Source organism: Pan troglodytes, chromosome 2 (assembly GCF_028858775.2).
Source record: "Pan troglodytes isolate AG18354 chromosome 2, NHGRI_mPanTro3-v2.0_pri, whole genome shotgun sequence".
Taxonomy (NCBI): Eukaryota; Metazoa; Chordata; class Mammalia; order Primates; family Hominidae; genus Pan; species Pan troglodytes.
The window spans coordinates 44,323,191-44,341,527 of record NC_086015.1 but is presented as its reverse complement, the minus strand read 5'-3'; the positions used below and the strand labels follow the sequence as shown (position 1 = coordinate 44,341,527).

At 42.8% G+C, this 18,337-nt stretch overlaps 1 pseudogene; it reads left to right on the top strand.

Moving 5' to 3' along the window:
* The first annotated feature begins 2,433 nt into the window (after positions 1 to 2,433).
* Positions 2,434 to 8,465, top strand: LOC100608538 (phosphoglycerate mutase 1-like; annotated as a pseudogene).
* The last annotated feature ends 9,872 nt before the right edge of the window (positions 8,466 to 18,337 follow it).

Sequence of the window (18,337 nt, the reverse complement as noted above, 5' to 3'; positions counted from 1 at the left end):
GTTGGGCAACATAGTGAGACCCTGTCTCTATTAAAAAAAAAAAAAATTCAACATGTTCAAAATGGAAATCTTGTTTCCACTCCTCAATCCTGTCTTTCTACCCCAGACTCCCTCATTTTAATAATGTCACTCCCAGCCACCCAATTTCCAACGATAAAATCCTGGAAGTCATCTTTTCCTTGCCACTTATGGCCAACACAACAGCAAGTCCTGTTAGTTCTATCTCTAAGCGAGTCTCTTGTCCACCCACTTCTCTGCCTCTTTACCACCATCATTCCACGTGTACCATTGCAGTAGCCTCTCATTGGCCTTTTCGCCTCTGCTCTTGCTTCCTGTACGTTCCTCTCTCTGACTAACAGGCATAATCAGCTTCTTAGAATAAATCCAATTGTTCTGCTCCCATGCTTGGAACTCATCAATGCCCTCAGATAGCATTCATTCATCTTGCCATGGTCTGTGAGGCCCTGTCTAATTGGCTTGCTTCTCAGCTTCACTCCTCTCACGCCAACCTACGTCCCCATCCTGTGCTCCAATCACTCAGGTCCACTGCTTTCTCACGGGAAGACTTTGCGTTTGCCAAGCCCTCCATCTGAAGCTTGCCACCTCCCACTCTTTGCCTGCCTAAATCCTTTTCAGTTCTCATTGATTTAACCATTCTCCTGTTGTTTCAAATTTTTCAGTGTTATAAACAATAGTGCATTGAACATCTGAATGCATTCAATTTTGTCCCACGGCTTGATTGTTTACTTGTCATAAATTCCCAGAAGTGAATTGCTAGAGGGAAGGGAATTCTTATGTTAAATTTTGGTGTGCACAACATTGTAATGTCTTCGTGATCCTGCTGATTTTCCTCCCTATATTCATCCTCCCAGGAGAAGCAGACCCCAGATGAGGGTTTCAGTGCATGTGGTTTCCCCTGTTGCCAAGCAGGAAGCCCCACTCCCTGCCTTCCAGGAGTGCAGATACCCCTTGGATGGAAGCCTGGAGGCCCCTCCAGGCCTGCCTGCAGCCCTCTGAGTCAAGGGCTTTGTAGGGGTCTGTTTGGTGACTGGTCTTCCCCACTTTCTCCTACTTCCATCTTTCACTAGAATGTTGGAGCTGTCTTTCTAGGCTGCCTTTGGCCCCATCCTTATGACAGATAACAGAAAAATGCTGCTGTTTCAGACAGATACAGGGTACCTTTTTCTAGTTTCCAGAATGAAGGCAGGTTTTTCCATATTTTTATATTCTGTAGGCTAGTGTTTCAAACATGCCTGATCTCAAGAATCCTTCTGAGCACTTGTTAGAAATGTAAGCCCCTCTCCTCCACAGAGATTCGAGTTCAGGATCTGGGAGATGACAGGTCTTAAGAGTTTGTGTTTTTCACAGTGTCCTGGTAATTTTAATGATCAAGGAAGTTTAGAAAATGATTCCATAGGTCATTTCCATGAGGCACTAGAAGTAGTTCCAGGTGTTCAACTCCAGTATTCACATTGCCATTTTATGCGTAAGTCTCACATTTCCTAAAAAGCATAACCAAGCACTTTCTATGGCAAGGCATTGAATTTGATGCCATACACATCATCTCATTTTGTGCTGAGAATAGTCATTCTGATCCGAGGCACAATTATCCTTAAGTTGCTGCTGAGAAAACGGAGGCTGTGAGAGACTGGCTGGCTTTGGCTTGATCAGGCCATAAAGCTGGAAAGTGGTAGAGCCCGAATCTGAATCCAGGGCTTCTGATTCTGAGTCCTGGCATGGCAGGCCAGGTCTCACTAACAGCTGAACAGGCAAGCCTCCATGACAACTGTTGCGGCACTGACTGAGTGGTTAGGTTAAATATTAAAAGCTAATAGAGCCAGTCTCCTTATGCAAAGGCTGGAATGTAACAAAGCCCACCAAGAGTTTTGCCTAGGCCTTTCCTGGGCCTTGAAGCCTGACACGATAACGAAGGAATTCTTAACAGGACCCATGTAGGATTAAACAAGTTTTATTGGGGGTCTGAAGAAACTCCCCAGACCTCCACAAACAAGTTTTACTGGGCAGGGGGGTGGGGAGGATGGTCTAAAGGAACTCCTCAAACCTCCATGATTTAGCAGGAGACAAGATAAGGGTAATCACTCCGGCACCTGGAGCCATCTAGATTAAGTAAATTTACTGAGGCTCCAGAGAAAGGTCTTCAAAACTCAGACCTTAGTTATATTAGAAGAAGTTAACCACTTATGTCTTTAGATGAATGCACTTACACATAGACATATAGCTTAGAAGGTATATAAACAATGGAAAACTTTGTAATTTTAAGTTGGTCTGCCTACCCGGTTACAGAAATAAATTCTCTTCTCTCCCAGTTCATCTGCATCTCATTACTGGGCCTTGAGAATAAGCAGCCCGACCCTGGGTTTGATCCGGTAACACTGGGGCATCTCTGAATCAACCACATTGATGCCTGTCATTATGCCACTCTGCACTGCCACGAACCTCTACTCCTCAGAATGTGGCCTGCAAACCCAGATGGCCGGTATCCCCTGGGAGCTTGTTAAAAATGCAGAGCCTTGGGCCACTCCAGGCCTCCTGAGTTGGAATCTGCATTTTAATAAACTTGCCTGGTGACTCTCATTCATATTAAAGAATAAGAAGCCCTCAGGAGGCTGCAGAGGGATTGGAGATCAGGTCACTTAAGAGAGAGAGAGAAGGGGAATGAGTGTGTGTGTGGGGGGGGTGGGGGGTGGGGTGGGGGGGTGTGTGTGTATATACTTGTGCACACAGGCATATGTGTAGTTTGGAAAGGTCTAACAGCTCAGAGGCACCATGTCTTCCCTCAGATAACATCACTTCCACATCCTATTTGTTGGAAAATTGTTCCCAACTAAAGGCTAAGATTTTTAACTCTTGAAATTGAGTTATGTGCGGACTGCTCATTTGTGATCCAAAACGTCAGCTGAGAGACTGCACCAAGAGAAACCTCTCCAGGGAATGGCTGAGTAGCTTTCGCAAACATAGGGACACAGGAAAGCAAGTGCTTCTTCCTTCTGGGAGGTTTCTAGACTTCTGGAATGAGAGGTCCCCTGAGGGTGCATTGCCAGACATTTCTCTGCATCTTTAAAACCAGAGTTTTTATTTGTTATGTTTTTTTCTTGAGTGCCTAGAGGATCTGAGAGTTTAGCCAGTATCATATAACCTCTCAACTCTTCTGATGTTGGACCTTTTCTCTGAAACAAACTCAAAGACAAGCAAGCAAATTAGATGACTACAGCATACAAAACATAAAGGCTGGACCTAAATGGGTCAATAGCACCATCTCTTGGCCATGTGTGAGTACTGCATCTACCAGTTTTCAACCAGTGAAAGTACAAAACACACCTGCGGATTTGCGGTTAACTAAAGCAGAGTAAAAATATCCCTGCCACACTGTGAGGCATAGAAACACCCAAGATAATGAGAAAGTGGAAAGTTAATGCTGTCTTCAAGGAAATCAGTTAACACCTGATTATATCCACATGTAATATTTGAATTAGTTTTGCCACAAGTAGTGAAAACGAACAAGGTTGAGGAGGATGCCAACAGCACTGCGTATTTCTGAAGGCTTTGAGCAGGGCGATAGACCATAGAGCTCCCCAAGGAGTGGAGGACACCTTATTAAACAGGCGTTAGAAAATGGTTGTATGTAGGCCGGGCGCGGTGGCTCACGCCTGTAATCCCAGCACTTTGGGAGGCCGAGGCGGGCGGATCATGAGGTCAGGAGATCGAGACCGTCTTGGCTAACACGGTGAAACCGTCTCTACTAAAAATACAAAAAATTAGCCGGGCGCGGTGGCGGGCGCCTGTAGTCCCAGCTACTCGGGAAGCAGAGGCAGGAAAATGGCGTGAACCCGGGAGGCGGAGCTTGCAGTGAGCTGAGATCGCTCCACTGCACTCCAGCCGGAGCGACAGAGCGGGACTCCGTCTAAAAAAAAAAAAAAAAGAAAGAAAGAAAAGAAAATGTTTGCACGTGAATGTTAACAAAAATACTAAATATCAAAATCTGCAGGCTGCGCAAGGGAAATTTACATCCTTACGTGCTTACGTTCGAAAAGAAGTTAAAAGTTAATGGGCTAAGCAACTAAATTGAGAAGTTACAAAAAGAATATGCAAAGAAAGTAGGAGGAAGAAAACTCATAAGGGAAGAAACTAATAAAACAGAAAATAAGCATGTAATAGGAAGAATCACTAAAGCTAGAGGTTGGTTTTTTGAAAAGATGAAAGAATAAAAACTGATAAGCCTCTGGCAACACTGATCAAGAAAAAAAAAAGAGAAAAGTTGCCCAAAAAAAAAAAAAAAAAAAAAAATGGAGCTATAACTACAAAGGGTTAGTCCCAGGGTTCCACAGCTCTGCTTGTAAAAAGACGATTGAAATTCCACATTAGATCTCACCCTTTCACATTTTCATATCCTTTCCTCTTTGATTTCCATAAAGATAGCATGACCAATGTTTTCTCCCTTGATATGTAATAATGAAAAGCTAACATTTGTTAAATGCATATTATGTGCAAAGCACTATGCAATAAAATCCCCACAATGAGTCCCTGAGGCTATCATCATCATCTCCACTTTATAGGTATGGAAACAGAGGCTTGGGAGATATATCTCCACTTTATATATATGGAAATGGAGATATCTCTCAGTTTGTTAGAAATCAACAAACTGAGGCTTGTTGATTTCTAATATGGCACAGCTAGAAATCAACAGCACCAGGATTTTGACTGGGCAGTCAGGGCTTAGAGCGTCTCCTGGTCACAGGAGCTGACAGCAGAGCCAGGACAGAATCTAGGCCTTTTAGCAAAAAGTCCTCATGACACCAACACTGCCTGTGTCAAAAAGGCAATTCTGAATGATGTTTTATTTTTTTCTCTCCCTCTCTAAATTGAACAAGGATGTGCGTTGCAACTCTGGAATCCATGGAGGCAATTTCGGTCCTCGGACACAGGTACTAACATGGCCCTGACCACCTGGGGAAAATATCCAAGGACCTTAAGGCCAAGTGGCCTCTAACTCAGGTCTCTCTCTGGCATGCTTTGGAAATGTCTCTCTAAATAGGCTTTTGTCCACTGTTACTGGGCTAACCTACTTTTAGGGGCTTCAGGTTAAAACCTGAGGCCAACTGTGGTGCTGCAAATACTATTTTAATTGGAATGAGCTGCTTAATCAAAAGTTCTTGGTTCAGTGTGTGGTTCCTTCAAGTGCCATGATTTCTGTGTCACATTAAATCCAGGGTCAGCAAACCGTGGATCTCAGACTAAATTCTGTCCTACCTATTGTTTTCATGTGGTCCAAAAAGTATAGTTAACTATAGTTAAGAAAGGAATTATCCCCCATTTAAAAATGGTTAGTGAAAAAAAATCAAAAGGTGAATAGTATTTTGTGACATCTGAAAATTATATAAAATTGCAATTTTAGTGTCTATAAATAAAGTTTTATTGGAACACAGCCACATTCATTCATTTATATACTCCATGGCAGTTTCTTGCTTCAATGGCAGAGTTGAGTATTTGCAGCAGAGATCATACAACCTGTGAGCCTAAAATATTTACTATTAATATTTACAGAAAAAGTTTGTGTTAAAGTATCATTACAGAACTTTATTTTATTTTATTTTTTCCTATTCAACTTTTATTTTGGATTCAGGGGGTACAAGTGCAGGTTTGTGACCTGGGTATACTGTGTGATGCTGAAGTTTGGGGTACAAATAATTCTGTCACTCAGATGCTGAGCACAGTACCCAACAGTTAGTTTTTTGACCCTTGCCCTTCTCCCTTCCTCCCTACTCTAGTAGTCCCCAGTGTCTATTGCTGCCATCGTTATGCCATGAGTACCTGATGTTTAGCTCCCATTTATAAGTAAGAACATGTGGTATTTGGTTTTCTGTTCCTGCTTTAATTTTCTTAGGATAATGGCCTCCAGCTGCATCCATGTTGTTGCAAAGGACATGATTTCATTCTTTTATATGGCTCCATAGTATTCCATGGTGTGTATATGCCACATTTTCTTTATCCAATCCACTGTTGATGGGCACCTAGGTTGATTCCATGACTTTGCTATTGTGAATAGTGCTGTAGTGAACATGTGAGTGTATGTGTCTTTTCGGTAGAATGATTTGCTTGCTTTTGGATGAACATACAGTAATGGGATTGCTGAGTCAAATGGTAGTTCTGTTTTAAATCTCCAAACTGCTTTCCACAGTAGTTAAACTAATTTACATTCCCACCAACAGTATTATAAGTGTTCCTGTTTCTCCACAGCCTCACCAACATCTGCTGTTTTTTGACTTTTTAATAATGACCATTGTGACTGCGGTGGGATGGTATCTCATTGTGGTTTTGATTTGCATTTCTCTTATGATTAGTGACATTGAGCATTTTGTCATGTTTGTTGGCCGCTTGTATGTCTTCTTTTGAAAAGTGTCTTCTCATGTCTTTTGCCCATTTTTTAATGCAGTTCTTTGTTGTTGTTTTTTTTTTTTTGCGTGTTTAATTATTTAAGTTTCTTATAGATTCTGGATATTAGACCTTTGTTGGGTGCATAGTTTGCAAATATTTTCTTCCATTCTGTAGGTTGTCTTGTCTGTTTACTCTGCTAACAGTTTCCTCTGCTGTGCAGAAGCTCTTTACCTCTCATTTGTCAATTTTTTTTGTTGTTGCAATTGCTTTTGAGGACTTTGTCATAAATTCTTTCCTAAGGCCCATGTCCAGCGTGGTATTTCCTAGGCTTTCTTCTAGGATTCTTATACTAATTTAGATTTAATAGAAACCCATAGCAAGAAAAACAAGAAAAAGAAAACATTTTCAAAATAAATGTTGTTCACGTTTACATATTTTTAAATTCTCTCTCTTTTCCTAGCAGAGGAAAACCCAATCATTGTGAGACTGCAAACACCCGGGGAGCTTACTTGGGTTTTATCGTGGAGCTGCTCTGCCCTCAGGCATTTGGGGAGAAGGACTCTGGCTCAGGCTGGGATTTTAGGAGCCAGGTTGAGTGACATAGTTGGGCTAGGTAGTTTATAGTGTTGGTATAAAGATGAGATTGGGATACCATGAGCTGGGAAGATGGCTAGGGCATTCAGTCACTCCTGATTCAAGACCTCCCGACAAGGTTCCTGAGAAAAACCTATGTACAGGACACAGCCTCAGATGAGAGGCAAAATGATACTTTGTAACTAGCTGAACTGGAAGAGACATAGACAAGCCAAAACAATCTTGGAAAAGAACAAAGTTAGAGGACTCACATTCCCAATTTCAAACTCACTACAAAGTTGCAGTAATTAAGACAGTGTGGTTTTGGCATAAAGATACATAAACAGATCAATGAAATAGAATTGCAAGTCCAGAAATAAACTCTCATCTACGGCCAATTGATTTTCAATAAGGGTGCCAGGATGATCCAATGGGCGAAAGACTAGTGTTTTTAACAAATGGTGCTGGAATAACTGGTTATCTACATGTACAAGCATGAATTTGGATTCCTACCTTATACCAATACACAAGTTAATTGAGACTGGACCAAAGACTTAAATGTAAGACCTAAAACTACATTCCTAGAAGAAAACACATGAATGAGGAATGACTGCTAATGGGTACAACGTTTCTTTGGGGGGTGATGAAAATATTCCACAACTGATTGTAGTGATGTTGTACAACTTTAGGAATATACTAAAACCACACTGGACTGTACACTTTAAATAGCTGAATTTTTTGCTAGGTGAATTATATCTCAATAAAGCTGTTTAAAAAGACCTTGTGGCAGTGGCCTAGATGGATCTGGGTTGATCAGCCTGATACTTTTCTGTGAGGCGTGGTGGCTTGGACAGTGGAAGAAAAAGCCATCTGGACCATCTGCACAGTGCTGGATGCCATTGACCAGATGTGGATGCCTGTAATGAGGACTTGGAATGAGTGCCACTATGGGGTTCTAATTGGCCTTAATAAAGCAGAAGCTGCTGCCAAGCATGAGGAGGCCTCGGTAAAGATCTGGAAGTGCTCCTATGATGTCTCATCACCTCTGATGGAGCCCAACCATCCTGTCTAAGGCAACACCAGTGAGAATGATCAGCTACCCTCCTGTGAAAGTCTGAAGGACACTACTGCCATAGCTCTGCCCTTTTGGAAAGAAGAGATAGTTTCCTAGATCAAGGAGGGGAAATGGGTGCTGACTGCAGCTGATGGCAACAGCTTTCGGGGCATTGTCGAGCATCTGGAGGGTGTCTCTGAAGAGGCTTCATGCAGCTGGACCTGCCAGCTGGTATTCCCATTGTCTATAGATTGGACAAGAACTTGAAGCCCACCAAGCCCATGTAGTTCCCGGGGGGGATGAAGAGACTGTGCATAAAGCCATGGAAGCTATGGCTGTTGGGAGCAAGGTCAAGAAATAAAGGCCAGCAGATAGATTACTGTTCCAAGGAATGCCCTCTCTGCCCATCCCTTCCTCTGCACTTCTGCATATGTCACACTGACCACTTCATAGTCATTTTTTTTTTTTTGAGACGGGGTCTCGCTTTGTCAGCCAGGCTGGAGTGCAGTGTCACAATCTCAGCTGACTGCAACCTCCACCTCTGAGGTTCAAGTGATCCTCCCGCTTCAGTTTCCCGAGTAGCTGGGACAGTAGGAATATGCCACCATGCCTAGCTAATTTTTGTATTTTTAGTAGAGATGAAGTTTCACCATGTTGGCCAGGCTGGTCTCAAACTCCTGACCTCACGTGATCCACCCATCTCAGCCTCCCAAAGTGCTGAGATTACAGCTGTGAGCCACCGTGCCCAGCCGTAGTCATCTTAAGTTGTAGCTGCAGATGGGAGACCAGTGGCTTCCATTTTCCTTTCAGCCATTGTATCTCCTACACCCACTCCCTTCATACAGCTGGATTGGAATAGCGTCTCTGGGGCATGGGTTCTCAGTCCACACTGAGGGAAGGCTTCTCTTAGCCAAGAGAGTTCAGTGGTAGTAACTCTAGGTTTTGCCAGGGCTATGTTTACTAGGGACCAGCTTGAGAAGGGGAGAGGGAGGAACCATGCTAAGGCATGACCAATGAAGAAGCAAGAAGCAATGAAGCAAGAGCGCCTATTTGACCCCAGGAGCCAGTCCTGTGCCCTTCTGTGGTTAGGTCACTGACTTGGGCAGTGGGGTTAGTCATTTCAGTGGAAGATAAATGTAACCTACATAGTAATGTTAAAAAAAATCAACTATTTCCTCCCTGACACCACAGAAGCTGGCTTTAGAAGGTTGGGATCAATCCTCAATTAAGTTTATGTGTTGCATTTACACATATTTTTATATATAATATCTATATATAAAACATAGATATAATATATATAATTTTATCTATATAAAATACAGATATTATATATAATTGCAATACATATGTGTACATATGTTTGTAAAAGTAAATGCAACACATAAACTTAACACATAATTCAACACAGAAACTTAAATTTTGTCTATATATGTATGTGTGCATATATTTGTGTGTATGTGTATGTATATACACACTATATATACATATATATAAGTATATATACATACACACACACACACACACACATACACATACACACAACCACTTTGGGGTTTCTAGTGGCAGTTGAAATAGTTAGTCCCATGTATGGCCATCAGAAAGTAAGCCAATCCTCACACCAACATGGGATACGCCTTTTGACTTCTAAGGGTAGAAGTGCATTCTGCTGTATATTTTAGAATCCCTCCCCTGCCTTGTTTTGTGGCAGTGAAATGCCTCTTGAGCATGTCCAAATGTGTCTTTCACCGTGCCTGATTTCTTAATCATGTTCTACTTGCTTTGCCCTGTCACATGGTCCCACCATTCTTTTTCAGAATAACTGTACTACATTTTTTTCTAGTTTAGTGTAATAAAGGAGTGATATGCAATAAAAAAGTCAAGATGATAAATTTTATGTTATGTATATTTTACCATATTATTTTTTCAGAGACAGGGTCTCACTCTGTCACCCAGGCTGGAGTGTAGTGGTGTGATAATAGCTTACTGCAGTTTCTAACCCCTGGGCTCAAGTAATCCTCCTGCTTCAGCTTCCCCATAGCTGGGACTACAGGTGTGTGCCACTATGCTTGGCTAATTTTTAAAATTTTTTATAGAGACGAGGTCTTGCTTTGTTGCCCAGGCTGGCCTAGAACTCCTGGCTATAAGCCATCCTCTTGCCTCTGCCTTACAAAGTACTGGGATTACAGGTGTGAGCCACTGCACCCAGCTTATTTGACCAATTAAAGAACCTTATTTTTTGTCCCAGTCACAACATATCTTTCTGGGTTTCTTTGATAACCTATATAGTTTTGCCTTTCACAATTAGGTCTTTAATCCATTGTAATCCACTAGTGTTTGTGGTATGGAGTAGGGACCCAGCTTTTTCTTTATTGAGCCAAATTTCCTAACACCTTCAACTAAATAATCCATCCTTTTCCTCATGGATACTTCTTGCATATGTAGAATGATGTGATAAGAAGATAACTAAGTCTCAGCCAGCATCTGGGCAAGCTAGGCCACTAGGAAAATATCAGCAAAGGGCAAAGGGGCCTAGAACCCAAGTCTTTCCAAGGCCCTGGTAGAATATGTCCCTGCCAGGCATTCATTTTTCCAGCTTCCTTTCTCCTGGAACTGAATTCCCTTCTTCTTCCCCTACTCCAGGGGAGAAGCATGAAATAAAGAGTAAGGAAAGGGCTTACCAGAAATAATTATGTTCAAGCAATCCTATTACAAATATCTTTTCTCTTCCCACCTCAGATGCACAGGCTCCAAATATCTTCAAAATGGAAAATGACCCACAGATACGTTATGTATAATAGATAAGTCTGGAATTTCCCAAAGGGTGAGTGGTGGTCACAGGGAGGGAGATTTACTCATTTGTTCAACAAATATTTATTGAGCACCTATTGTATTTCAGACCCTGATCTAAACTGGATTGGGAGGTACAAAGGTATCTTAAGTTGGGTTCCCCCAGAAGGCTATGATAAGGATGTAAGTGCTGGTAGTTTATTTGGGAGGTGATCTCAGAAAGCATAGGTGGAGGTATGGGAAAATGAGACAGAGAAGGGAAGGGAAGGGAGCCAATAAATGATACTTTATTGACAGGTTACTCTTATCTGCAACTGAGGTCCAATCTTGCTGGGAAATCCTGGGAGTCAGTGTAGACCATGCTTCCATGCTTTTCTTACCTGAGGGTAAGTGAGCTGGGATAATTATATAGCGATTTCCACCTGCCATTGATTGAAGGTTGCTAGTGTGAGGGGTGCAGGGGGCAGGTGTTAACTCCTTGGTATTTCCATCCTACCCCAGTCTCAAGTATTTCCATCCCTTGCATGCTCCTGGGGCCAGGGAATGCCCTCAAGCAATGCTTGCAGTTGGACACAGAAGCTTGCAGTTGGAGCATCCAGGGCACATGTGTGGGAAAGGTGAGTGCCAAGGGATATGGGTGAGGCACAGACAGCATCTCCTACAAGTATCTCTTGTATACCTTACATGTTAGTGGTAGGGAGATGCAAGGTAAACTAGCAAAACAATGAGCAAGATGTTGTTAAATAAAGATAAGTATTATAAAGAAAACAAAATACAGGGTGCTGTGTTAGGGATGGGTGGTGAGGGGCTTATTTAGATTGGGTGGTCAGAGATGGCTTTCTTCAGATGAGGTTTGAACTGAAATTGAGGGACAAGAAGGGAGATGGGGAGCAGGACTGAGTATTCTGGACCAACTGAACATGGAGTGTAAATGCTTTAAGGTTGAAGACCAGTGGGTCTGGTCGTGTAGTGGAGAGTCAGAGGCTAGATGGCAAGAACAAGGGATAGGCAGGGAACAGGTGATGTGGCATCCTGTAAGCCACTGTAATATGTTTGGAGTTAGTGTTAAGTGCAGTGAGAAGCCTTCAGAAGATTTCATGCAGAGAACTGACATAATCTCACGTGAATTTTGGAGAATCCTCAGGCTTCTGTGTTGTGAATGGATGCAGGAAGACCAGCTGGAGAGCTACTGTAGTAATCCGGGTGCAAAACAATTGTGCTTGTCAGGTGCACTAGTCAGAAGTTGGGGGTAGGGGAAAGGATGGATATGATACATTTTGCAAGTAGAAACACTAAGACCCCATTACATAGGACGGGGTAAAGGCAGTAAAGGAAGGGAAGATTCAAAGATAAAGTTTTAAGTTTGAGCAATTCTATGGATGGCAGTGCCATTTACTTAGATGAGGCCAACTGGGGAAAGAGTTTGGGGGTAAAGAAGCAGGCTTTTTCTTTGTTTGCTGAAGGGAATGTGAGATCAATGGTTTTCTTTTCTTCTATTTGAAAGACGGGCAGTACTAGATGTTTCCATCTGATGAAAATGATCCAGTAGAGAGGAAGAAATTGATGATTCAGAAGAAAGGAGATAATTACAGTGGTATTTTATGGAGAAGAGGAGATGGTACCCAGGACACAAATGGAGGGGTTTGTTTTGATGGGTGGAGCAAGTGTACTTCATGCCTTGTATGGGAAAGAAGACAGAGTATGCAACATTGCCTCCAAAGGGTAGACTTGGAGGTGGAAAAATGAAGGCGGTCAAATATCTCAATGACAGATAAGACCAAGCCTTCACCTTGCTTAGTGGAGGATGGAGGGGGGACTGGTAAAGGGAAAGGAAGAAAGAAACGCCATCTTCCCTACCCCCCCACCCCCACCCCCACCCCCCAGCTATCTCCAGGTGTTATGTGCTGTTGTGGAGCAGATAGTTAGGTTGAACAAGGATTGGATTGGGGTTTTGTCAAATGAATTAAAAAAAAAAAAAGGAGAAAGGATCAAGGGGAGATGATATTTGCAAGGGGTGTGATTGTGATGGTAAGCCAGGGAATCTATGCCGGGTCATGATGTCTGTGAAAATAATTATATGAGCTGATGCATGTAGAATTCTCAGAGCAGGACCTACAATATAAGTGTTGAAAAGGAATTAGCTATTTTTATTATTAATGTAAGAGAAGTGAGAAAATGAGGGGCAATGCTTGATAAAAATGTAAAAAGGCCCAAAGGATCTGTTGTTAAAGAGATAGTTTCCTAAGTTATACCTCTTAACACCTCTTGTGGGGATCTCTAACCAGAGGCCCATCTGGTGATGCTGCTGTTGATTCCTGTGGGACCAAATCCCTAGAGCACCATTTCCAGGTTACTACTGAGCTCTCATTAGCCCTCCCCTACCTGTGCAGGTGAGATCTGCTAGATGCTCTGCAAGTGAGTAGGTTCCTCATGATTAGTTTTCCAAATGAGTCCTGTTCTGGGTTCTTCAGGTCTACCGGAATGGCATTAAGGAGTTTTAAGGAACCCTGTCGCTGCTTTTCCCAGACTAAAGCCTTTAGGCAACCTCGTAAGTGAAAGGCACATTAACTTCTGTATTGGCCTAAGACAGTGGTTTAGATTGAGAGCACTGAATATTTAGGGTGTGTGTATGCAAATTCCAGACTCTGTTTCTCAACAAGCGACAATTTAGGAGTCTTGATTGTTTTCTAGCTTAATCATTCATTCCCTGGAGGCTGTAAACAGAAGTCTCTGTTTACATTTAAATTAAATTCCTTCTAACAGCACCGTGGTAGATAGTAGCTGAGGTGCTTTATATATCCCCAGGGCAAGACCATGAAAACATTGTTGTCTCTCCCAGGTAAAGAAAAATGGCAATTGATTTATATGAATTGTAATAATAAATGATTGGCTAGATTAATTTCTGGATCACATTTGAGTGATGACAAAATCAAACCTGTCAGCTGGTGCTTTAATGATGTCTGCAACTTAAACCTTTATAATGTATGTAAACTGCTAGGAGCCTTCCAGTTGTTTAAGTGGCCACAAGGGGGTGATAAAGGACTGCATACTTACAGAAATCCGTCCCCCTTCAATTTCTTCTGTAATAGCATCATTCACTGGGTACCCTATATTTCATTTCAACATACTTCATCTACCAAGTGGGCTGTTACTGGTTCCCATTCAGTGTGTCTGGCCACTCATTTACTATTCTTCCTGATGCTAGTATTGGGCTAAGCTTTTCTGCGTTTTTTAACAAGTCAATGGCAGTGATGCACTAAGAGTGGATGTTTATGGGGGTGGGCCTTTTCTTTTTCTTTTTTCTTTTTTTTTTAACTTTAATTTTGAGACAGAGTCTTGCTCTGTCGCCCAGGCTGGGTACAGTGATGTGATCTCGGCTCACTACAACCTCCGCCTCCCTGGTTTAACTGATTCGCTTGCCCCAGCTTCCTGAGTGTGCCACCACACCTGGCTAATTTTTGTATTTTTAATAGAGATGGTGTTTCACCATGGTGGCCAGGCTGGTCTGGAACTCCTGACCTCAGGTGATCCACCTGCTTCAGCTTCCCAAAATGCTGGGATTACAGGCGTGAGCCACCGCGCCCAGGTTGGCCTTTTCTTACTTCAAGGAATTATACCTTCTACCAAATCCTTGTCTGGTGATGTCTTCCCCACAGAATTTGTCATGGCTGACATGGATAACCTAGAAAAGAGGATTTAAAATACTCACAATACAAGGAAATGATAAATGTCTGAAGTGATGGATATGCTAATCGCCCTGATTTGATTTTATATTGTGTACATGTATCGCAATGTCACTTTGTATCCCACAAACATGTATATTACATGTCAACTAAAAATAAAAGGGAAAAATAAATTTAAAAATAAAAACGCCAGGTGCGGTGACTCACACTTGTAATCCCAGTACTTTGGGAGGCAGAGGTGCACGGATCACCTGAGGCTGGGATTCGACACCAGCCTGACCAACATGGAGAAACCCCGTTTCTACTAAAAATACAAAATTAGCCGGGCGTGGTGGCGCATGCCTGTAATCCCAGCTACACGGGAGGCTGAGGCAGGAGAATCACTTGAACCCAGGAGGCGGAGGTTGTGGTGAGCTGAGATCATGCCATTGCACTCCAGCCTGGGCAACAAGAGTGAAACTCCATCTCAAAAATAAACAAATGAATAAATAAATAAATAAATAAACATTTAAAAAAAGTTCTCTCTCTACTTTCCAGACAGTATGTTGTTCCTTGCCAGTGGACTCGGGATGTGGGGTCTGGGGTCTGGCACCCTGGTAAGAATGGGTAAAGGACACATGGAGACAAACTCTGGGGTTAAAGCTAGCCTCCTTCTGGACCATTCTATAGACCTGAGGCCCTTCAAAACCCTCTAGACTAGAACAGGCAACTGCAGTTGAAGCCTGAGCATGAGGCCTGAGATCAATTAGATTCCCTGTGGGGGCTTTAAGCTTCTTTTGTGCCTTGAACGAATGGTGCCTATCTATATGTCATTGCTTTTTGCATGAAAAATGTCTGTAGGCTGTTCACTAGTTTGAGATGAAGGCACCTAGATCCAGCATCATGCAGCATCAGGGCCCTCACCCTCAGTTCACAGGTGCAGAGCTATCTATATACCAGAGCAGATCTACTGCTACCCGTGGTGGGTTCAAAATCAGACTGATGACTTACCAGGTAAGCCACCTGACCCACGATGGTATCCTCACAAGCCGATGCCGAGTTTAAATTGCTATTTCAGTTTTTTTTTTTTTTTTTTTTTTGAGACGGAGTTTCACTCTTGTTGCCCAGGCTGGAGTGCAATGGCACGATCTCGGCTCACCACAACCTCTGCCTCCTGGGTTCAAGTGATTCTCCTGCCTCAGCCTCCCGAGTAGCTGGGATTACAGGCATGCACCACAACACCCGGCTAATTTTGTATTTTTAGTAGAGACGGGGTTTCTCCATGTTGGTCAGGCTGGTCTCAAATCCCGACCTCACGTGATTCGCTTACCTTGGCCTCCCAAAGTGCTGGGATTACAGGCATGAGCCACCGCACCCAGCCTTAAATTGCCATTTTAAGTTCTCCCGTGTAGCTCAGAGAATCCCTAAAGTCATCTAACACAATAATGCTGGGTAAGGAACATTGGAGGAGTCTGGCATTCCCTCCTCTCATCAGTATTAATTCCACTCTGAATGGTTTTCCAGGAGGGAAGAAATATAGGCTATTCCTCTGATTTATGGGTTTTTTTCCCCATGCTTCCATTATCCAGATAAAAAGGAGTTAATTGCCTACATGACTATGTGAAGAGTGTTCAATGCTGAGGCCTCCTTATATAATTTTGCTCCTGCTTAATTCTAGCTGATTCCCTTGGCCCTTTGATCCCAGACAAGCACAATGTCACCTGGCTACCTCTTGCTTGTCAAGTGATCACAGTCCACAATTGAGGACTCTCTTGGATTTAGTACGGCAGGATTATGCCTTTGTTTCTCTCCCAAATGGACCTTTGGCTTGGTAAGGGGAGTCCTCAGAAACCCAGTGCAGCTGGTGTGTGGAGGTGGTCGAATGAGGTTGCCTTTTCCCAAGCTGTCATTACCCATTCCATTAGGTGGAGCCAGGCTGGTGGCATACACGTGACACACAGAAGCCTGCATTACAACTCCGTATTTCTCAAGTTATTTTGGTTAACTGCCATCATGACTGGAACTAGAACTGTCCCTTCCATATGATCAGAGCCACCCCGTTTCTGGAATGGTTAAGAGAACAGTTCCTGTTACTCGAGTTCCTAAGCAGGTTGATCAGACTGCTTCCATGGGGTTTCCTCGGCCTCAGGAGAGCCAGGACTGAAAGGCAGAGGACATTGCTGCTGGCAGCACTTTACTCCAGGCTATGATTCAACCAAAGGTCTTAACTTCCTAATGGCGTCTCCAAGTTTAAAAGTCTAGGGATAAACCTATTTGTCTTCTACTTGTATTACGCATTGTGCACCCTGAAGTATAAACCACTAAAGAAACTGCAGATCAAGACCTTCCAACATGGAAGACACAGAGAGATATCCAGTTTGGATACTGCCAGTTTGCTGCATCTCTAAGACATGTTATCTTTCCTCCACAGTTACACAATGCCTCCTCGTCTCTTTCTTGCTCTAAAGATTGGGACTGCCCCACAAGTTCAAAGTCCAATCAGGTGCTGGAACTCAGGCTGAAGGGAAGAGAATCAGGAAAGGTGCTCTTCATGAAATCCAGACGGAAGTTTTCCTTAAGCCTTTTAATCCCACCCACTTTGGACTCACACAGGAAGTGATTACTACAGAGCTTGTCTATGGGTCCCAGGATGAGGGGTGCTTTCTTTCCCATCTAATATAAATTATTTTCTTGGCACTAGCTCAGCTCTCAGCAGATGTTGTCTATTTAGGCAGCACTTGAATGTGGCTGTTAATATAAATTTCTGCTTTACTATTTCCACAGCACCCCTCAACAGGGTGCTATTATACAATATTACAGATGAAAAAGTAGGAGGTTCTTAGTAACTTGGAAAATTCTCCCAAACTTCTTGATCTTCTTCATCAAACTGTATTGATGTTTTCCAGAAATGTGCTTATCAAATTTGGGTCTATATTCTGGTGTATACTTCTTGTCTGTCTTACTGTATTGGAGGAAGGATGAGGTGAGAAAATAACAAACCTATTATTACTTAGTGTCTTTAAGAGGCAAACTTTGTGGGGGCTGATTTTGTTTTCCCAAAAACAGTATCACTAAAATATAGGCAAGGGCTCATTAGGGCTCACTGGCCCCAAAATAAGACTTTTTTTTTTTTTCCCATACCATCCTCATCCAACTGTAGTAAGCTATAAAGTTTGCCCTTGCAGATGCATTTCTTTGCATCGGCTAAATGGTTTTAGTGGCATGGCCCGTACAACCAAGTAAATACTACTTAATAGAAAGGAGACTGGAACTCAAGAAGATAAGCTGCAGAAATCTCTTAATTAAGAACTGCAAATTATATGTATTTTTAAGAGACAGAGTCTTGCTCTATTGCCCAGGCTGGAGAGCAGTGGTGCCACTTTGGCTCACCGCAACCCCCACCTTCCAGTTTCAAGAGATTCTGGTGCCTCAGCCTGAAGCAGCTGGGACTACAGGTGCGCACCGGCTAATTTTTTGCATTTTTAGTAGACATGGAGTTTCACCATGTTGGCCTGGCTGGTCTCAAACTCCCAGCCTCAAGTGATCTGCCCGCCTTGGCCTCCCAAAGTGCTGGGATTATAGGCATGAGACACAGTGGCTGGTGGTTATTTCTTACACCACTATCACCCCTGGTCATTGTCATCTGTGGCTCTGGTTCACTTTGGTTAAACACATACCAAAATCATGATGTAGTGAAAGAAATTTCCTGGCTGGAATCTCTGGGCTGACACCCTGTCACTTTCTAGCACTCTTGGGAAATTAACCTGAGGCCCAGTGTTTTCCATCTGTAAGGCAGTGATACCATCAACCTACACTTGCAGGGAAGTGCCTGTGACTAAATATGCTTTATGTCGCAAGACTATTACAG